The sequence below is a fragment of the Eschrichtius robustus genome, chromosome 21 (genome assembly GCF_028021215.1).
Source record: "Eschrichtius robustus isolate mEscRob2 chromosome 21, mEscRob2.pri, whole genome shotgun sequence".
In the NCBI taxonomy this organism is placed as follows: domain Eukaryota; kingdom Metazoa; phylum Chordata; class Mammalia; order Artiodactyla; family Eschrichtiidae; genus Eschrichtius; species Eschrichtius robustus.
The window spans coordinates 36,243,304-36,266,991 of record NC_090844.1 but is presented as its reverse complement, the minus strand read 5'-3'; the positions used below and the strand labels follow the sequence as shown (position 1 = coordinate 36,266,991).

At 37.9% G+C, this 23,688-nt stretch overlaps 1 protein-coding gene across 1 annotated transcript in view; it reads right to left on the bottom strand.

Annotated features, from left to right (window-relative positions):
* The window catches only part of LOC137755886 (uncharacterized), an 86,601-nt gene that overhangs the window by 18,214 nt on the left and 44,699 nt on the right, over positions 1–23,688 (bottom strand).

The window sequence follows — 23,688 nt, the reverse complement described above, 5'->3', positions numbered from 1 at the left end:
AAACTTATGTCTGCACAAAAGCTTGTACGTGAATGTTCATAGAAGCATATTTCTAAAAACAAAAGGTGGAAAAAATTCAAATGTCAATCTGACAAATGAATAAACAAAATGTGGAATATCCGTATGATAGAATAGCATTCAGCTATAAAAAGGAATGAAATATTGATCCATGTTACAACATGGTTGAACCATGAAAGCATTCTGTAAAGAAAAGCAGCCACTCTCAAAAGATGACATATTGTATCGTCCCATTTATATGAAATGCCCATAATAGCAAATCTGTAGAGACAGAAAGGAGATTAGTGGTTGCCTAGAGCTGAAAGGGTTGAGAGAATGAAAAAACATTGTTAATGTGTAATGGGTTTCTTTGTGGGGGGACAGAAATCTAAAATTGGATGGTTGTGATGGTTACACACGTCTTTTAGTGGTTACACTAAGAACCACTGAATTGTATACATTAAAGGGTTAAATTATGGTATGTAAATTACATCCCGATAAAGCTGTTAAAATTACAATTTTATATTTATAAATTTGAAAATTCATCCAAAATTACAAATTCTTAAAACACGCAACCTAACAAGACTAACCCAAGAAAAGAAATATCTAAAAAATCTATATCTACTCAAAAAGTTGTTTGTATAATTAAGTACCTTTACAGAAAATGATTTCTAGGGATAAATGGCTTTCCAAGTAAATTCTTCCAAATATTTAGGGAAGAAATATTGGTAATCTTACATAAAACCCTTCCAGGAAACAGAAAATAATATATTGCTCAAAATTTTTATAAGGCCAACATAAGCTTCAGATCAAAAGTAAAAAGAATATTACAAGAATAGAATCATAGACCAGTTTCTCTTTTGAACATGCACGCAAACTTTGTAAATAAAAGCACAAACTGTATCCATGGTATGTAAAACAGTAATATATCACAATCAAAGTGGCTTTATTCTAGTAATGCAAGGTTGGTTTAATGTTCCCACATGAAACTGATCCCAGGAATGAATCAGAGTGGGAAAAAAAGTCATTTAAAAAAGAAGTCTTGGGAATTCCCTGGTGGTCCAGTGGTTAGGACTTGGTGCTTTCACTGCTGGGGGCCTGGGGTTCAATCCCTGGTCAGGGAACTAAGATCCTGCAAGCCATGAGGCAGGGCCCCCCCCCCAAAAAAAAAGAAAAAATGAAGTTTTAACCAGGAGAAGCACAAGAGTGAATAAACATAACAGATAATGCCTTATGAAAAGTAGTTGAAGATTATGAAATATTATAAACTTTTAAAACAAACAGAAATTGCTAAAGATTCAAGAGGATGTGACAAATGTTGTACATAGGCAAAAGATAAAATAAAATAAAATATACAAATGATGGGAGCCCAAAAATCCAGATGCCCAAGTCCCATCTCTGAAAATCCTCATTCAATGGGTTCTGGATTTCCTCTCTGTTTAAAAACCTACAGGTGATTCTGATACGATTCATAGACACAATGTAAAGCTTCTGCTTTACAGGAAATAATACCAGATTATTTTGTTATTTTGTAGTTATATTAACAGGCTGTACTATTGACGGATAAGTCTGATGTCAAAATGCACTCCCCACTAGAGTTAAAAAAGGAACTAGTACTCGCTACTGCTACTTGGTGGCAGCACGCATATATTGCAATGGCAATTATTGTAGGAAGCCAAATTAATGGAACATTTTAGAATTGCAAGACTACATAGAGGTCACCTAGTCACACTTCCAACTATTATAGTTGTGAAAACTAAGGCCCATATAAATGAAATGATTTATCTCCAAAGAGGGTTAGTGAAAGAGTATGAAATAAAAAATATCTCTGAACTTTTAATTTAGTGCTATTTTTATTAATCTCAATATTAGCTCAAACTTCAGTGTGACAGATTTGGGATTGAATTCTTGCTTGAATTTAGTGGTTGCGTGCCTTTTAGTAAGTTACTAAAACAATTTTAACTTCGCTTTTCACATATGTAAAATGGTGAGCCTTGACTGATATAGAGTATGAGATAGCCTAGCACTGTTTTTAACACAAACAAGTACTTAAAATTTTTTGCCTCTCATCCCTCTTAAACAACCTCTATCCTCTTAACAATAAAAGTGTCTTTCAGCTAGCAAAGCATCGCAGAGCTGACCACGTTCTGGCAAGAGATATAGGATTCCTTCTCTTACTGAGGGCTCTTTATACCTGATATTTGAACTGTACTGAAACATGAACATCTCTTGTTTATACTGTATTAATGGATTTAATAGATGAATTTTAAAAAGTAATATGCAGGAGTTAAGCTGCATTAGTCTCAAGAAATATAATTCGATAGTGGTGGCTAGAATGATAAACAGTGTTTGGACAGGGGGTCCATATTGGATATGAACAACGCTGTACTCCCATTCGTCTATTAAGAATAAATAAAATCCTTTCAAAATCTGTTTTAAAGGGCAGTTAGTTTCTTCTGCCTCATTTAAGTTACCTGCAAGAAAAAGACAATCTCCTGAATCCTTGTTTAAAAGGCTTTTAATATAAAGCAAATAATTTTTTGCAACATTTCCCAAACTTTTCATTATCAAATTAGCTGAGGCTTCTCAACGATTATCATTTCACAACAATATCTCCATTTTCACCTTCTTTAAATGAATTGGCCTAATAGATGTGCCATTAAAACAGAGCTTCACCTTCAACATATTTTAAAGTTTGTATTCAAACAGTATGAAGAAAACAGGATCAGGGAATTCAGCCATAAAAGTGAATGGATTACTGATACATGCTACATCATGGATGCAACTAAGTGAAAGAAATCAGGCACGAAAGGCCACATATTGTATGGTTCCATTTATACGAAATGTCCAGCAGTGGCAAATCCATACACACGGAAAATATTATACATTAGTGGTTGCCAGGGGTTTGGAAGAGAGGGAAATAGGGAATGACTGCTTTAAATGGGTGTAGGTTTCCTTTTGGGGTGAGGAAAATGTTTCGCAACTAGGCAGTGGTGACAGTTGCACAGCATTGTGACAGTACTAAATTCCACTGAATTGTACAGTGAATTGTAAAATGATCAAAATGGTGAATTTTATGTTATGTTCATTTTACTACAATAAAAAGGAGAAAGAAATAGGGAACGACTTTGAGTTTGGGAAAGTAAGGTGAACTGGTCAAGAAAAAGACAGCTCTACTATTCGGTTTTCTCTCAGCTCTCCCAGTGCATTAATCGTCAGCAAAAAGTAGCCTGAACTTGTAGATGACAGTCATTCAACAGAGTCCAGGGAAAAGTAAATAAAATAAAACCCAACTATTCTGATTTAGCACATCTATGACAGGTTAACTTCCTGCTCAGCCACATGGACATTCATGAGGACGTTTCAAGTTAGGTGTCCTCTACTCCAGTACTTAACTCACAGCTCATTCACACATGTATGCAACAGCATTTCTTAATTTAATGGACTCTGCAGTGCTGGTTGTGATCAGTCTCACGAAAAGGAAAGGAGGAAAAAGCCTCCACACTGGCTTGGTGGTCTTGGGATAAAATGGATGCAGAAGACAGCTTGATTGTCAAACTGGAAACTTTTATTTTCCTTTTCCTCTTCTTTTTATCTTTCCTATCAGGTCTTCTGTCCACTTCCCACTGCCTTCTTTCAAACAGGAAAGACACTGATTAGCTGCTGGATTTTTTTTGGTTAAAACAACTATTGTTTTAGATTTCTTGTTGTTCGCTGAATGTTATTGTTTTTACTGCCAAATGAGCTTCGGTGGGTGATGTAGGGGGTCTCTTGGGAACTTAACTTTTTCAAGTTGAAGTGGAAAAGCTTTTTTGTTTGAATTGGCTTTTACTGGGTGCTTCAAGATTTGCTCTTAGCTCTTTGATGGGGGACTGAATAGCACTGTTTCCTTTGAGGTCCCAGTAAATAAAGGATCCCATGTCCTCCTGGGCACTTTATCGGGATTTTGCTGTGTGTGCTCTCTAACAGCCAGATACAGATTCCAGGAAAATGACATATAAGTGAATATAAATAATCTAATATTTTTAGAATTTGCTTTGGCCATACTCCTGGTCTCATTCTACTTCTTGTAGCAGATGGCTTTAAAGAGCATTAGCTATGTATATATTAAACATAATATACATATACCAATACTAAATATTATATTGGTGTATAAATGTAACATATTACTGTTTATATGAATGTATAACAATTATGTATCATATTAACATGTATTTTTGCATAGCATATATTATACACAAACTATATGACTAATGCAATGTATTTATATGTTTAATATGTTCACAGTATTAATATGATATATCATGTAATATTGATTATAAAATAATTATATCATAATACAGAAATATATCATTATTATCTGATATAATACATTATATTTAATGTATTCTATATAACACAATACATAATGTATTATTATAAGACAAGTATATTATATAATATAAATATAATACTTATATAAAAGTATATATATTTTAATTATACACTACACATACAAGTATGTATAACTATTTATAATCTTATTTACGTAGGAATCTGTTCATAACAATTGACGTAAAAATATGCAATATTTTACATCAAATGGGCCATAATCTCACTACCTACATTCATACTACCTAATCTCATAACTACTTTTAAAATCTTGAACCCTGTCTAAATCATGCTTACATATCTCTCAACCTGTTTTTCTACACATGCACATATACACACATTTATACACACTATATATGTATACTACCACTTTTCAGTTCAATGTAGATAAATATATGATATATGTAATTATGTTCCTGTGTATGTAGACAAATATAAATCAAAGGTATGGGTATAGGTATGTATTTCACATATTTATATAAATATATCATATAAACAATGTATGTGTATATAAATACATGATTATATACATACATACACAGAAATATACTTATTTAAACAAGAGACCTAAATAAACATAGTTCTCAAAGAATAAAACTAGTTATGTCTCACCGTTTCAATAACAATTTATAGTTTTCTACTGTATGTGCTTCTATAATTGTTATGAACAATTCCCATTTGTTGAATGTTGTTTTAATTTTTGCCATTATTAATGAAGCTCTGAAGAATATGGTGGGCAAGATTACTTGAAAAACTCTCCTAAAAGAAAAGAGTTCGGTATGCTAGGTTAAATGTAAACAACTTATTTTTAAGCGCATGTCTGATTTTTGAAGTGTGCAGTAGAAATTTCCAGGACCCCTGAAAGAAGGGGGGTACATGTGTGAGAGTTATAGCTATATAAAGAGTGGACTGAAGATCTTGATAGCTTAGAACAGAAGCTGGCAATCCTGTTTTTATGGAGTGAAATAGCAAATATTTTAGGCTTTGTGGACCAAAGAGGCAAAATTGAGGATATTATTTAGGTACTTAAGTAACCATTTAAAATATTACCAGTTAAAATGTGAACATTATTCATAGCTCATAGGCCATAAAAAATAGGCAGCTGTCTGCATTTGGAATACAGGCCATAGTTTAATGACACACCTGACCTGACACAGAGACTTGTTGTTAAAATGGCCATGACCACATGGGAGGCAGGAGATAAGACTCCATCCCTCCGAGATGGGAAGTTAGAACTAAACCTATCTATCCCTAGGTTCACCTTTAATTAAAGGGTGTGCCAGTAAAAAAAATATCTGCTGGCAAAGGGAGACTAAGACCAAATTCTCTTGGCCTCTGCTCTGGGTAGGAAACAGGTAGGAAATCTTGAGAATTCTGAACCCCAGATCTGTGTTCACAGTGTTTGGGTTGCAAATTTATTTGCGGTCTTGCAAACAGAAGGGAAGAAATTACCTTAAAATGCTCCCAGATGGGTGGTATTCCAAACACAGAACTAAACACTCTCTGGAGAGGTAGACCTTCAACCCAGGCCTATAGCGTTCCCACAGATAAAGTTTAGCTAAACCTGAGCTCATGATCTAAATTTACACAATAATGAAGAAATCAGCTACAATGGGAGAGAATCAGCAAAAACAATCAATACCAGAATTAGATTCCCAAGGCCATCCATTGAATGTTGGAATTATCAGGTGCAAGGCAGAAAACAGACATAAAACTAGAACTGAAACAAGAAACAGGATGTTTTAAAAGAGTGGGTAGGCTCTTTAAAAAATTTCTAAAGTACATGTCATTGATAAAGCTAAAAACTCAAAGGTTGTGTAAAACAGCAGATTAATCATGGAGAAGAATGAAATTATGCTGCTTTTAAAAATACGGCAAATCACATTTTCTGCCTAATTATATAAGTAGATTTATCTTAAAAAAAACCACATATTTTAAAGACTTATTGGCTGGAAAATAACTAAAGGATATTTCAGAGGGCTTCTCTCCAAAGAAAAGTGAGAAGTAGCAAAACACAGAAAGTCGAGGGGAAAAAATGTCAATATATACATTGCTATAGGGTGCACTAAGGCTTAGGCCAGCAACAATGTGGAGGTGCTGACCCTTAGACACTTACAACTAAGCTGGCATCTTCAAGAAGTGCAACTATTTATAACTAAAAAGATTTATTAAAATTAATAACCAAGTGTTTTAATTGACATCAGAAGAGCAAAACAATAAACCCTGAGAACATAGAAAAAATAGATAATAAAGATATGAGCAGAACTTAATAAAACAGAAAAAAGTATAAAATTGAGGTGATTTAGTAAGTCAAAAGAATACTCTTTGAAAAGATTTTAAAAACACACTTTGATTAAGCAAAACAAAAACATAAGTAAATAATACACAGAAAGAATCAGGACAATGTTAAAGCAGAGAGTACAAACAGAGAATATATGAAATGCCAGTAAATTTGAACATTTATGTAAAGTGGACAATTTCCTAGCTCCTAAAGTTTACCAAAACTGACACAAGAGGAAGTATATAGCTGGAGTTCTTTCACCAGTAAAGGAATTAAGTCAATAGTTTATAATCTTTCACCAAGAAAATACCAGACCCACCCAGAACGTTTGGGTGGGGAATTCTATCAAACTTCTATTAAACAGATAACATCAGTATTAATAAAGAAAAACTTCTAGAGAGTAGCAAAGGAAGAATGCTCCTTTATTCCTCTTAGGAAGTCTATATAATCCTAATACTGAAAATAGATTAGGACTGTAAGGAAAAAGAAATTTACAGGTCAAATTTACTTGTAGATATAAAAGCAAACATTTTAAGCTATATTAGCTACCCAGGTTCACTAGTAAGAAAAAGCATGAGCAAGTTAGGTCATCCAATGAATGAAAAGGTAGTTTAATGTCAAGAATATATATCAATAGATTGAAATCACATTTTATTTCTTTCATCTGTCTCTTTAAAAAATTGATAAGTACTTATATTGATCTCTCTTGTACTAGGCACTGTCCTAAGTCATTTACATATTTACTCCTTTAAACCTTCTATTATCCCTGGGGGAAGGTTCTATTTTGCTTCCATTTCTTAGCTAAGACTCTGACCCCCAGGAAAGTAAAGCAACATTTGCAAGTTTTTGTGGATGGTCAGTGATGGGACCAGTACAGGAACATCCAAAGTCTGTGCTTGGAAACAGTGCCCCATGTTGACACTCACATTACAGATGAAAGGAAAGGAACCATGCACTTACCATACAGATGAAATCTCACGTTACAGGTTAAAGGAAAGGAACCATGCACTTACATTATAGGTTAATACCCACATAACAGGTTAAAGGAAAAAGAAACATGTGCTTCTCTCAAAAGTTGTAAAGAGAGCATATCTATTTCTAAATATATTTCCCAATTTCTTTTGCTTGTTTTCTGACCTTTGTAGTGCATTTTGCCATGAGGAAAATTTTAATTCTTATATAATTAAATGTATCCTTTTTTCTTTGTATCTTAGAAAGGTGTTCCTCATGAATAATTTATTTCAAGTCTCCCAGGTTTCTGATACCTTTACAGTTTCATGATTATTTTACTTTTAACTAGTTGCTCTATCTAGAATTTATTAATGATAGCCATATTTTCCCACTTTTGTTGAATAAGTTTGGCTACTGATCCAAAATGTCAATTTTATTTTAATCTCAAATCCCTTACGCTCTTGCATCTAATTTTAAGATGCTTCCTATTCCACTGGTTGTTTTGTCTATCTGAAACAAAATGCTACCTTAATTATAATGTAATTCTAATATAATAAATGTAATTAGTAAACATAATACCATATATAATAAATAGCATAATATAAAATAACCAAATATAATTTACCATATTACAAAGTCAAAAGAGAACAAAACTATACAATCAGTTGAAATATCCCCCAAAGATATTTTATAAAATTCAATATTCATTTCTAATTTAAAAGAAATAGTAAAATAGGGATTGATGAATGCTTCCACAGTAAGAAGAAATTATATATCTAAAAGAGAAAGAGGTAAATGATAACCTTTAGTAACACTGGCAATAAATACAGGACAAGATGAAGATGCCTGATATAATGTTAAAGAAAAACTATTATGTAACATTGTCTTTGCAGCACTGATGAGTTCAGTGAAAAGAGAATCTCATAGAAAAGAGTTATCTCGTTCTTCTTAATGTCTGTACACTTGTCCATTGCATGAACAGAACAGCTTATTTAACCAATATGTTACTGATCTGCATCTGGATTTCTAGGTTTTCCTGGAATTTTATTAGGCACAATTGTTACAAACTCTAGGACTTCCTCTTATGTTTATATCTTTTGAAAGAAACAATATCTCCACAGATGATTTATCTGGGCTGGCTGCTAGCCGACTATGGCTACTTCTCAGTTCTTCCCTTTACATTCCTAGTCAATATGAAAACGGAAGGCAAGAAGGTCTTCTGTTTAGAGACTGTAAAGATAGGTCTTGGTGATAAAGTCTTGGTGGTAAAGGCTAAACATATCAACCCAGAACAAGTGTTTTCCAGCTGTAACTATGTGTGATTCCCTTGGCTTGATTCTGTAGAGGATGTAAGACAAGACTGTAGGATCTGCCCTCAAAGTGCTTCCAGTAAGATGAGCTAAGTCAAGTATGGTGGCATATCTAATTCAAGACAAAATATAGTGGCTCCTTTTTTCTCATAGCAAAACTTCGTGGAGTGAATGTACAAGTCACTGTAGGCTCTTAATTAAAGGAACACAATAAATCTTGTATTGGAAGGTGATTATTCTGGTCTCTTTGTAGAGATGAATTGGAAATTGTCTAGAAGAAGGAAAATTAGCTTAACCAAAGTTAAACTCATAAATAATTGAGCATTAATTAAACATCTGTGGCCTATGTTTCTCTTTGATCATAATTTCTCCCAATTTATACACCTTTTTGAAACCTGATTAATCATTCTCAAAGATGCAATTAACAATGATTATTACTGTGTATTAGGTTTTGCCTGGGCCCTGAAGAAACCATCGTAAATTACGAGCTATGATTGTCACTTGATTTTCTCACAAAGAACAATCAGAACTCCTGGTCTTAAGTGGCTTGGAATGTGAAACTAATGAGTCTCTTAGATATTATTAGAGGACCCTACAGAGCCCATTGGTGAAAGTCTGGAAAACATTGGGCTTCTTAAAATTAATTCTTAAGAGGGGCAAGATGGCGGAAGAGTAAGACGCAGAGATCACCTTCCTTCCCACAGATACAGTAGAAATACATCCACACGTGGAACTGCTCCTACAGAACACCCACTGAACACTGGCAGAAGACGTCAGACCTCCCAAAAGGCAAGAAAATCCCCACGTACTTGGGTAGGGTAAAAGAAAAAAGAAATAACAGACAAAAGAATAGGGACGGGACCTGCGCCAGTGGGAGGGAGCCGTGAAGGAGGAAAGGTTTCCACACACTAGGAAGCCCCTTCGTGGGCAGAGACTGCGGGTGGCAGAGGGGGGAAGCTTCAGAGCAACGGAGGAGAGCACAGCCACAGGGGTGCGGAGGGAAAAACGGAGAGACTCCCGCACAGAGGCTCGGTGCCGAGCAGCACTCACCAGCCCAAGAGGCTTGTCTGCTCACCCGCCGGGGCAGGCGGGGGCTGGGAGCTGAGGCTCGGGCTTCGGTGCTAGCCGGGAGGGAGTCCGGAAAAAGTCTGCAGCTGCCGAAGAGGCAAGAGACATTTTCTTGCCTCTTTGTTTCGTGGTGCGCAAGGAGAGGGGATTCAGAGCGCCGCCTAAACGAGCTCCAAAGACGGGCGCGAGCCGCGGCTATCAGCGCGGACCCCAGAGGCGGGCGCGAGCCACAGCTAACAGCGCGGACCCCAGAGACTGGTAGGAGACGTTAAGGCTGCTGCTGCCGCCAACAAGAAGCCTGTGTGCGAGCACAGGTCACTCTCCACACCGCCCCTCCCAGGAGCCAGTGCAGCTCGCCACTGCCAGGCTCCCGTGATCCAGGGACAACTTCCCCGGGAGAACGCACGGCACGCCTCAGGCTACTGCAATGCAACGTCACAATGGCCTCTGCTGCCACAGGCTCGCCCCGCCTCCTCCGTACCGCTCCCTCCCCGCGGGCTGAGTGAGCCAGAGCCTCCAAAGCAGCTGCTCCTTTAACCCCGTTCTGTCTGGGCGGGGAACGGACACCCTCAGGCGACCTACATGCAGAGGCGGCTCCAAATCCAAAGCTGAGCCCCAGGAGCTGTAGGAACAAAGAAGAGAAAGGGAAATCTCTCCCAGCAGCCTCAGAAGCAGCGGATTAAAGCTCCACAAACAACTTGATGTGCCTGCATCTGTTGAATACCTGAATAGACAACGAATCATCCCAAATTCAGGAAGTGGACTTTGGGAGCAGGATATATTAATTTTCCCCCTTTTCCTTTTTTTGTGAGTGTATACGTATATGCTTCTGGGTGAGATTTTGTCTCTATAGCTTTGGTTATAATAGCTTTATTTTACTTCACTATATTTTATCCTCGTTCTTTCTTTCTTTCTATTTTTTCTCTCTTTTACTCTGAGCCGTGTGGATGAAAGGCTCTTGGTACTCCAGCCAGGCATCAGGGCTGTGCCTTTGAGGTAGGAGAGCCAACTTCAGGACACTGGTCCACAAGAGACCTCCCAGCTCCATGTAATACCAAACGGCGAAAATCTCTCAGAGATCTCCATCTCAACATCAAGACCCAGCTTCACTCCACGACCAGCAAGCTACAGTGCTGGACACCCTATGCCAAACAACTAGCAAGACAGGAACACAGCCCCATCCATTAGCAGAGAGGCTGTCTAAAATCATAATAAGGTCACAGACACCCCAAAATACACCACCAGACATGGACGTGCCCACCAGAAGGACAAGATCCAGCCTCATCCGCCAGAACACAGGCACTAGTTCCCTCCACCAGGAACCCTACACAACCCACTGAACCAACCTTAGCCACTGGGGACAGATACCAAAAACAACGGGAACTACCAACCTGCAGCCTGTGAAAAGGAGACCCCAAACACAGTAAGATAAGCAAAATGAGATGACAGAAAAACACACAGCAGTTGAAGGAGCAGGGTCAAAACACACCAGACCTAACAAATGAAGAGGAAATAGGTAGTCTACCTGAAAAAGAATTCAGAATAATGATAGTAAGGATGATCCAAAATCTTGGAAATAGAATAGACAAGATGCAAGAAACATTTAACAAGGACGTAGAAGAACTAAAGAGGAACCAAGCAACGATGAAAAACACAATAAATGAAATTAAAAATACTCTAGATGGGATCAATAGCAGAATAACTGAGGCAGAAGAACAGATAAGTGACCTGGAAGATAAAATGGTGGAAATAACTACTGCAGAGCAGGATAAAGAAAAAAGAATGAAAAGAACTGAGGACACTCTCAGAGACCTCTGAGACAACATTAAACACACCAACATTCGAATTATAGGGGTCCCAGAAGAAGAAGAGAAAAAGAAAGGGACTGAGAAAATATTTGAAGAGATTATAGTTGAAAACTTCCCTAATAAGGGAAAGGAAATTGTTAATCAAGTCCTGGAAGCACAGAGAGTCCCATACAGGATAAATCCAAAGAGAAACACGCCAAGACACATATTAATCAAACTGTCAAAAATTAAATATAAGGAAAACATGTTAAAAGCAGCAAGGGAAAAACAACAAATAACACACAAGGGAATCCCCATAAGGTTAACAGCTGATCTTTCAGCAGAAACTCTGCAAGCCAGAAGGGAGTGGCAGGATATACTTAAAGTGATGAAGGCGAAAAACCTACAACCAAGATTACTCTACCCAGCAAGGATCTCATTCAGATGTGATGGAGAAATTAAAACCTTTACAGACAAGCAAGAGCTGAGAGAGTTCAGCACCACCAAACCAGCTTTACAACAAATGCTAAAGGAACTTCTCTAGGCAAGAAACACAAGAGAAGGAAAACACCTACAATAACAAACCCAAAACATTTAAGAAAATGGGAATAGGAACATACATATCGATAATTACCTTAAAGGTAAATGGATTAAATGCTCCCACCAAAAGACACAGACTGGCTGAATGGATACAAAAACAAGGCCCATATATATGCTGTCTACAAGAGACCCACTTCAGACCTAGCGACACATACAGACTTAAAGTGAGGGGATGGAAAAAGATATTCCATGCAAATGGAAATCCAAAGAAAGATGGAGTAGCAATTCTCATATCAGACAAAATAGACTTTAAAATAAAGACTATTACAAGAGACAAAGAAGGACACTATATAACGATCAAGGGATCGATCCAAGAGGAAGGTATAACAATTGTAAATATTTATGCACCCAACATAGGAGCACCTCAATACATAAGGCAAATAGTAACAGCCATAAAAGGGGAAATCAACAGCAACACAATCATAGTAGGGGACTTTAACACCCCACTTTCACCAATGGACAGATCATCCAAAATGAAAATAAATAAGGAAACACAAGCTTTAAATGATACATTAAACAAGATGGACTTAATGGATATTTATAGGACATTCCACCCAAAAACAACAGAATACACATTTTTCTCAAGTGCTCATGGAACATTCTCCAGGATAGATCATATCTTGGGTCACAAATCAAGCCTTGGTAAATTTAAGAAAATTGAAATCGTATCAAGTATCTTTTCCGACCACAACGCTATGAGACTAGATATCAATTACAGGAAAAGATGTGTAAAAAATACAAACACATGGAGGCTACACAATACAATACTTAATAACAAAGTGATCACTGAAGAAATCAAAGGGAAAATAAAAAAATACCTAGAAACAAATGACAATGGAGATACGACGACCCAAAACCTATGGGACGCAGCAAAAGCAGTGCTAAGAGGGAAGTTTATAGCAATACAAGCCTACCTCAAGAAACAAGAAACATCTCGAATAAACAACCTAACCTTGCACCTAAAGCAATTAGAGAAAGAAGAACAAAAAAACCCCAAAGCTAGCAGAAGGAAAGAAATCATAAAGATCAGGTCAGAAATAAATGAAAAAGAAATGAAGGAAACAATAGCAAAAACCAATGAAACTAAAAGCTGGTTCTTTGAGAAGATAAACAAAATTGATAAACCATTAGCCAGACTCATCAAGAGAAAAAGGGAGAAGACTCAAATCAATAGAATTAGAAATGAAAAAGGAGAAGTAACCACTGACACTGCAGAAATACAAAGGATCATGAGAGATTACTACAAGCAACTCTATGCCAATAAAATGGACAACCTGAAAGAAATGGACAGATTCTTAGAAATGCACAAACTGCCGAGACTGAACCAGGAAGAAATAGAAAATATGAACAGACCAATCACAAGCACTGCAATTGAAACTGTGATTAAAAACCTTCCAACAAACAAAAGCCCAGGACCAGATGGCTTCAGAGGTGAATTCTATCAAACATTTAGAGAAGAGCTAACACCTATCCTTCTCAAACTCTTCCTAAATATAGCAGAGGGAGGAACACTCCCCAACTCATTCTATGAGGAAACCATCACCCTGATACCAAAACCAGACAAAGATGTCACAAAGAAAGAAAACTACAGGCCAATATCACTGATGAACATAGATGCAAAAATCCTCAACAAAATACTAGCAAACAGAATCCAACAGCACATTAAAAGGATCATACACCATGATCAAGTGGGGTTTATCCCAGGAATGCAAGGATTCTTCAATATACGCAAATCAATCAATGTGATACACCATATTAACAAATTGAAGGAGAAAAACCATATGATCATCTCAATAGATGCAGAGAAAGCTTTCGACAAAATTCAACACCCATTTATGATAAAAGCCCTGCAGAAAGTAGGCATAGAGGGAACTTTCCTCAACATAATAAAGGCCATATATGACAAACCCACAGCCAACATTGTCCTCAATGGTGAAAAACTGAAACCATTTCCACTAAGATCAGGAACAAGACAAGGTTGTCCACTCTCACCACTATTATTCAACACAGTTTTGGAAGTGTTAGCCACAGCAATCAGAGAAGACAAAGAAATAAAAGGAATCCAAATCGGAAAAGAAGACGTAAAGCTGTCACTGTTTGCAGATGACATGATACTATACATAGAGAATCCTAAAGATGCTACCAGAAAACTCCTAGAGCTAATCAATGAATTTGGTAAAGTAGCAGGATACAAAATTAATGCACAGAAATCTCTTGCATTTCTATACACTAATGATGAAAAATCTGAAAGTAAAATTAAGAAAACACTCCCGTTTACCATTGCAACAAAAAGAATAAAATATCTAGGAATAAACCTACCTAAGGAGACAAAAGACCTGTATGCAGAAAATTATAAGACACTGATGAAAGAAATTAAAGATAATACAAATAGATGGAGAGATATACCATGTTCCTGGATTGGAAGAATCAACATTGTGAAAATGACTCTACTACCCAAAGCAATCTACAGATTCAATGCAATCCCTATCAAACTACCGCCGGCATTTTTCACAGAACTAGAACAAAAAATTTCACAATTTGTATGGAAACGCAAAAGACCCCGAATAGCCAAAGCAATCTTGAGAACGAAAGATGGAACTGGGGAAATCAGGCTCCCTGACTTCAGAGTATATTACAAAGCTACAGTAATCAAGACAGTTTGGTACTGGCACAAAAACAGAAATATAGATCAATGGAACAGGATAGAAAGCCCAGAGATAAACCCACGCACATATGGTCACCTTATCTTTGATAAAGGAGGCAAGAATATACAGTGGAGAAAAGACAGCCTCTTCAACAAGTGGTGCTGGGAAAATTGGACAGATACATGTAAAAGTATGAAATTAGAACACTCCCTGACACCATGCACAATAATAAACTCAAAATGGATTAAAGGCCTAAGTGTAAGGCCAGACACTATCAAACTCTTAGAGGAAAACATAGGCAGAACACTCTATGACATACATCACAGCAAGATTCTTTTTGACCCAGCTCCCAGAGAAATGGAAATAAGAACACAAATAAACAAATGGGACCTAATGAAACTTAAAAGCTTTTGCACAGCAAAGGAAACCATAAACAAGACCAAAAGACAACCATCAGAATGGGAGAAAATATTTGCAAATGAAGCAACTGACAAAGGATTAATCTCCAAGATTTACAAGCAGCTCATGCAGCTCAATAACAAAAAAACGAACAACCCAATCCAAAAATGGGCAGAAGACCTAAATAGACATTTCTCCAAAGAAGATATACAGATTGCCAACAGACACATGAAAGAATGCTCAACATCATTAATCATCAGAGAAATGCAAATCAAAACTACAATGAGATATCATCTCACACCGGTCAGAATGGCCATCATCAAAAAATATAGAAACAATAAATGCTGGAGAGGGTGTGGAGGAAAGGGAACCCTCTTGCACTGTTGGTGGGAATGTAAATTGATACAGCCACTATGGAGAACAGTATGGAGGTTACTTAAAAAACTACAAATAGAACTACCATATGACCCAGCAATCCCACTACTGGGCATATACCCTGAGAAAACCATAGTTCAAAACGAGTCATGTACCAAAATGTTCATTGCAGCTCTATTTACAATAGCCAGGACATGGAAGCAACCTAAATGTCCATCGACAGATGAATGGATAAAGAAGATGTGGCACATATATACAATGGAATATTACTCAGCCATAAAAAGAAATGAAATGGAGGTATTTGTAATGAGGTGGATGGAATTAGAGTCTGTCATACAGAGTGAAGTAAGTCAGAAAGAGAAAAACAAATACAGTATGCTAACACATATATACGGAATCTAAGGAAAAAAAAAAAAAAAGGCCATGAAGAACCTAGTGGCAAGACGGGAATAAAGACACAGACCTACTAGAGAATGGACTTGAGGATATGGGGAGGGGGTGGGGTGAGATGTGACAGGGTGAGAGAGTGTCATGGACATATATACACTACCAACTGTAAAATAGCTAGTGGGAAGCAGCCGCATAGCACAGGGAGATCAGCTCGGTGCTCTGTGACCACCTAGAGGGGTGGGATGGGGAGGGTGGGAGGGAGGGAGATGCAAGAGGGAAGAGATATGGGAACATATTGTATATGTATAACTGATTAACTTTGTTATAAAGCAGAAGCTAACACGCCATTGTAAGGCAATTATACTTCAATAAAGATGTTTAAAAAAAAAAAGAATAAAAAAAAAACTGTTATGACTGGCTGCTGGACAATCATCGACAGGAAGACACTGGAACTCACCAAGGAGGATACCCCACGTCCAAGGACAGAGGAGAAGCCACAGTGAGACGGTAGGAGGGGCGCAATCAGAGTACAATCAAATCCCATAACTGCTGGGTGGGTGACTCACAGACTGGCGAACACTTATACCACAGAAGTCCACCCACTGGAGTGAAGCTTCTGAGCCCCACGTCAGGCTTCCCAACCTGGGGGTCTGGCAACGGGAGGAGGAATTCCTAGAGAATCAGACTTTGAAGCCTAGTGGGAACTGATTGCAGGACTTTGACAGGACAGGGGGAAACAGAGACCCCACTCTTGGAGGGCACACACAAAGTAGTGTGCGCATCGGGACCCAGGGGAAGGAGCAGTGACCCTGGGGGAGACTGAACCAGACCTACCTACTGGTGTTGGGGGGTCTCCTGCAGAGGCGGGAAGTGGCTCTGTTTCACCGTGGGGACAAGGACACTGGCAGCGGAGGTTCTGGGAAGAGCTCCTTGGCATGAGCCCTCCCAGAGTCTGCCATTAATCCCGTCAAAGAGCCCAGGTAGGCTCCAGTGTTGAGTTGCATCAGGCAAAACAACCAACAGGGAGGGAACCCAGCCCCACCCATCAACAGTCAAGTGGATTAAAGTGTTACGGAGCTCTGTCCGCCACAGCAACAGTCAGCTCTACCCACCAACAGAGCCTCCCATCAAGCCTCTTAGATAGCCTCAACCACCAGAGGGCAGACAGCAGAAGCAAGAAAACCTACAATCCTGCAGCCTGTGGACCAAAAACCACAGTTACAGAAAGATAGAGAAGATGAAAAGTCAGAGGGCTATATATCAGATGAAGGAACAAGAAAAAACCCCAGAAAAACAACTAAATGAAGTGGAGATAGGCACCCTTCCAGAAAAAGAATTCAGAATAATGATAGCGAAGATGATCCAGGACCTCGGAATAAGAATGGAGGCAAAGATTGAGAAGATGCAAGAAATGATTAACAAAGACCTAGAAGAATTAAAGAACAAACAAACAGAGATGACCAATACAATAACTGAAATGAAAACTACACTAGAAGGAATCAATAGCAGAATAACTGAGGCAGAAGAACGGATAAGTGACCTGGAAGACAGAATGGTGGAATTCACTGCTGCGGAACAAAGAAAACAATAGCAAAGATCAATAAAACTAAAAGCTGGTTCTTTGAGAAGATAAACAAAATCGATAAGCCATTAGCCAGACTCATCAAGAAAAAGAGGGAGAGGACTCAAATCAATAAAATTAGAAATGAAAAAGGAGAAGTTACAACAGACACTGCAGAAATACAAAGCATCCTAAGAGACTACTACAAGCAACTTTATGCCAATAAAATGGACAACCTGGAAGAAATGGACAAATTCTTAGAAAGGTATAACCTTCCAAGACTGAACCAGGAAGAAACAGAAAATATGAACAGACCAATCACAAGTAATGAAATTTAAACTGTGATTAAAAATCTTCCAACAAACAAAAGTCCAGGACCAGATGGCTTCACAGGTGAATTCTATCAAACATTTAGAGAAGAGCTAACACCTATCCTTCTCAAACTCTTCCAAAAAATTGCAGAGGAAGGAACACTCCCAAACTCATTCTATGAGGCCACCATCACCCTGATACCAAAACCGGACAAAGACACTACAAAAAAAGAAAATTACAGACCGATATCACTGATGAATATAGATGCAAAAATCCTCAACAAAATACTAGCAAACAGAATCCAACAACACATTAAAAGGATCATACACCACGATCAAGTGGGATTTATCCCAGGGATGCAAGGATTCTTCAATATATGCAAATCAATCAATGTGATACACCATATTAACAAACTGAAGAAGAAAAACCATATGATCATCTCAATAGATGCAGAAAAAGTTTTTGACAAAATTCAACACCCATTTATGATAAAAACTCTCCAGAAAGTGGGCATAGAGGGAACCTACCTCAACATAATAAAGGCCATATATGACAAACCCACAGCAAACATCATTCTCAATGGTGAAAAACTGAAAGCATTTCCTCTAAGATCAGGAACGAGACAAGGATGTCCACTTTCACCACTATTATTCAACATAGTTCTGGAAGTCTTAGCCACGGCAATCAGAGAAGAAAAAGAAATAAAAGGAATACAAATTGGAAAAGAAGAAGTAAAACTGTCACTGTTTGCGGATGACATCATATTATGCATAGAGAATCCGAAAACTGCCACCAGAAAACTGCTAGAGCTAATTAATGAATATGGTAAAGTTGCAGGATACAAAATTAATGCACAGAAATCTCTTGCATTCCTATACGTTAATGATGAAAAATCTGAAAGAGAAATTATGGAAACACTCTCATTTACCATTGCAACAAAAAGAATAAAATACCTAGGAATAAACCTACCTAGGGAGACAAAAGACCTGTATGCAGAAAACTATAAGACACTGATGAAAGAAATTAAAGATGATACCAACAGATGGAGAGATATACCATGTTCTTGGATTGGAAGAATCAACATTGTGAAAATGAGTATACTACCCAAAGCAATCTACAGATTCAATGCAATCCCTATCAAATTACCAATGGCATTTTTTACGGAACTAGAACAAATCATCTTAAATTTTGTATGGAGACACAAAAGACCCCGAATAGCCAAAGCAGTCTTGAGGGAAAAAAACGGAGCTGGAGGAATCAGACTCCCTGACTTCAGACTATACTACAAAGCTACAGTAATCAAGACAATATGGTACTGGCACAAAAACAGAAACATAGATCAATGGAACAAGATAGAAAGCCCAGAGATTAACCCACGCACCTATGGTCAACTAATCTATGACAAAGGAGGCAAAGATATACAATGGAGAAAAGACAGTCTCTTCAATAAGTGGTGCTGGGAAAACTGGACAGCTACATGTAAAAGAATGAAATTAGAATACTCCCTAACACCATACACAAAAATAAACTCAAAATGGATTCGAGACCTAAATGTAAGACTGGACACTATAAAACTCTTAGAGGAAAACATAGGAAGAACACTCTTTGACATAAATCACAGCAAGATCTTTTTTGATCCACCTCCTAGAGTAATGGAAATAAAAACAAAAATAAACAAATGGGACCTAATGAAACTTCAAAGCTTTTGCACAGCAAAGGAAACCATAAACAAGACGAAAAGACAACCCTCAGAATGGGAGAAAATATTTGCAAATGAATCAACGGACAAAGGATTAATCTCCAAAATATATAAACAGCTCATTCAGCTCAATATTAAAGAAACAAACACCCCAATCCAAAAATAGGCAGAAGACCTAAATAGACATTTCTCCAAAGAAGACATACAGACGGCCACGAAGCACATGAAAAGATGCTCAACATCACTAATTATTAGAGAAATGCAAATGAAAACTACAATGAGGTATCACCTCACACCAGTTAGAATGGGCACCATCAGAAAATCTACAAACAACAAATGCTGGAGAGGGTGTGGAGAAAAGGGAACCCTCTTGCACTGTTGGTGAGAATGTAAATTGATACAGCCACTATGGAGAACAATATGGAGGTTCCTTAAAAAACTAAAAATAGAATTACCATATGACCCAGCAATCCCACTACTGGGCATACACCCAGAGAAAACTGTAATTCAAAAAGACACATGCACCCGAATGTTCATTGCAGCACTATTTACAATAGCCAGGTCATGGAAGCAACCTATATGCCCATCAACAGACGATGGATAAAGAAGCTGTGGTACATATATACAATGGAATATTACTCAGCCATAAAAAGGAACGAAATTGAGTCATTTGTTGAGACGTGGATGGATCTAGAGATTGTCATACGGAGTGAAGTAAGTCAGAAAGAGAAAAACAAATATCGTATATTAACGCATGTATGTGGAACCTAGAAAAATGGTACAGATGAGCCAGTTTGCAGGGCAGAGGTTGAGACACAGATGTAGAGAACGGACAAATGGACACCAAGGGGGGAAAACTGCGGTGGTGTGGGTATGGTGTTGTGCTGAATTGGGCGATTGGGATTGACATGTATACACTGATGTGTATAAAATTGATGCCTAATAAGAACCTGCAGTATAAAAAAACAAACAAACAAAACAACTAATACTAAACTTTCATTGGGTTATTTGTATGGAAATATGTTAATATAAATGTTTCAGACATTACATGAAATTTCTAAAAATCTTATATGTTCTGGTATAATGTTATAAGTCATAATCCTAGTTATTACCTTAAAATGTATATCTCAGAAATAACTAATTTTCTTGTCAACTGCATTATTATGAACTTTCATCAAATTTTTAACTGTGGTCATTTTTAAGTCTTTTGTCATTTACAGACAGTTCTGTGTGTACTCTGATGCTTTTGCAAATATGTTCCTATAAAAGGGTTTCATCTTTAAGAAATTCATGGAAAAGACTCTGACAAGTACAGGTTTCTGGTAACTGACTGTACTGCTGAACTGAATGAATAAGCATTTTCAGAACTCTAATGAAAAACTGATGAACTCATAAAAGTGCTAACAAAAGATCAAGATGAAAAAAATAAAAATTTAATTACATGGGACTGAGTGAACTGATGAGGATGAGTATAATTTTTGTGACTTTCTGTCTGAATTAAAAAAAAAAAAATCCAACAAGGACTCAGAGGCAAAGAATATACAAATCCATTTTCACTGCAAAGTAAAGGAGCTGTTACAGTGGAGGATTACTGGAGTGAATGTCAATATTATGACATAGTATGAGTGTGTTTCATGTTTGGTAATTGCAATCATTGTTGCTTTTGTTGTGGTCATCCATGTACAATGCTTGGTGTCAGTCTATTTATCTCTTGTAAAAATAAAATACAGTGTGTGTGTGTGTGAAAAAAAAAAAAATATGCTCTAGTTTTCCTGAATACCTGGAATATAATTACAATACATTTTTTAAAAAAAACTGTTATGAGTGAAAAAGAAACAGATCAGTAAAAAAAATAATAGGAAAAAAATATGAACAGGTATTTTGGAAAAAAAAAAAAATTAATTCTTGTAGTGTGTTACGAAAGATGACTGAACCAAAAGGATAACGGTGTTTCTGGTTCTGTTGTTAATGTTCTCCATGGAAACATTGCGGAAGCTTCTGGACTCAATTTCCTTCCCCATGTGTGAATGTCACTGAAAATATCCAACTCCATTCTATCCCCATAGAACTTCAGAAACTAAGCAAAATGAAGACTCAAAATTCATTTCAAATAATGAAATGAAAATATAATGTAGAATGGAACTGGGAAAATACCTGGTTTAAATTCTGGAAAGTACTAACTATACAACTCTGGATAAGTTGCTTAATCTTGTTTAGTCTGATTTCATGCGGATCTCACAGGATGTTACGATGATTAATTTAATACCTTTGTACAGTGTTAGGCAATTTCTTCTTGTTCTTCTTGAGTCAATTCATATCTTTAAGCAACTCACTTTAAAAAATAGTTACTTACTTGCTTAAATTACTCTTACCTTCTATTATCAGCTGAATTGTGTCCTGCTCAAGTTAATATGTGGAAGTCTTAACCCCCAATACCTCGTAATATGACTGTATTTGGAGATAAGGCCCTTAAATAGGTAACTGAGGTCAAATGAGCGGGCTCTAGGTCCAATATGACTGGGGTCCTTATAAAAAGAAAATATTAGGACACAGACATGCACAGAGAGAACAAAGTGATTATTAGTAACCACGATCATGTCCTGAATGCATGGAACACGTCACCATTTGCCAACCACCCTGTCAAGTCAGCAGAAACTACAGAAATTGAGAGCTCTCCGCAGAAATTCACACACCCGTGCACCAGGTAACAGACCACAGGCAGACGTTCACTCAGCCTTTCACGTGTCCCTCACGGAGGGCACGCTCTCTCCTGGGCGGGGCGAGCAGAGACACTATCGGGAGTTTTACTACTTTTAAAATGCGTTGAGTCTGGAGCCTGTGCTCCGCAACAAGAGAGGCCGGGACGGTGAGAGACCCGCGCAGCGCGATGAAGAGTGGCCCCCCACTTGCCACAAGAGAAAGCCCTCACACAGAGACGAAGACCCAACACAGCCAAAAATTAATTAATTAATTAAAATTAAATTATATAAAATTAATTAAATATAAATATATAACATATATATTTATATATATAAATATATATAAATATAAATTTATAAATATATAACATTAAATTTTAAAAAATTAATTAATAAAAAAATCAACCACTGCAATTAAATATTATTATTATTATTATTTTTTTCTGGGTGAAGTAGAAAAGAATAGCTTTATTGCTCTGCCAGGCAAAGGGGCACACAGCGGGCTCGTGCCCCTCAAAACTGTGTGTCCCTAAACCGGGAGGATTTGGTGAGGAGTTTTATAGCAATGGTTCAAGGGCGGGTTGCTGATAAAGATTACGGTGTGTGCAGGGCCTGCACTCCTTTAATCTGGCCTCAGGTGGTCTTCTCCTAATGAGCTTCTCTTGGTTCCTTTAATCTGTTCCCAGGTGGTCTCCTGATGAGCTTCTGGAGATTATCAAACTGTGGTCTTCTCTGGAATGAAGAATGCTAACATCTTCCATTTGTTGGGGGCTTTAGTTCGGTGATCAGAGAAAAATCACAACGCTTAAGTGCCACTTTAAAACCATCAGGATGGCAAAAGTCTCTAGGAAGCGCTGATGAGACTTCAACTTGGCTCCGGCTACGCACAACATCCACCTGGCAGAGTCCCGGGGCCATCCAGGAGCCGCGAGCGCGGAGCTGGCAGCTCCCGGGCGGACCCCGAGGGCGCGCCGCTCCCCTGGGTGGGGGTTGGCAGGCAGGAACGCGCCCCCTGGGCACGGCTGCGGCTCGGGCGCCGGATGTGGAGCCCCAGCACGATGCCCCCTCGGCGCCCGGGGCTCGGCGCATGGACCACGGCCCGGCACACCACAGTCCAGCGAGGCCCCCGGGGCTTTGCTTTCGAGAACCCGATCGGAGTAGGCATTTCGAAGCGGACCCGCCGCGCGGTCCATTGCCCCCCACGGACCCTGCTGGGAGGACAGGGCCTCGGAGGAGAGGATCA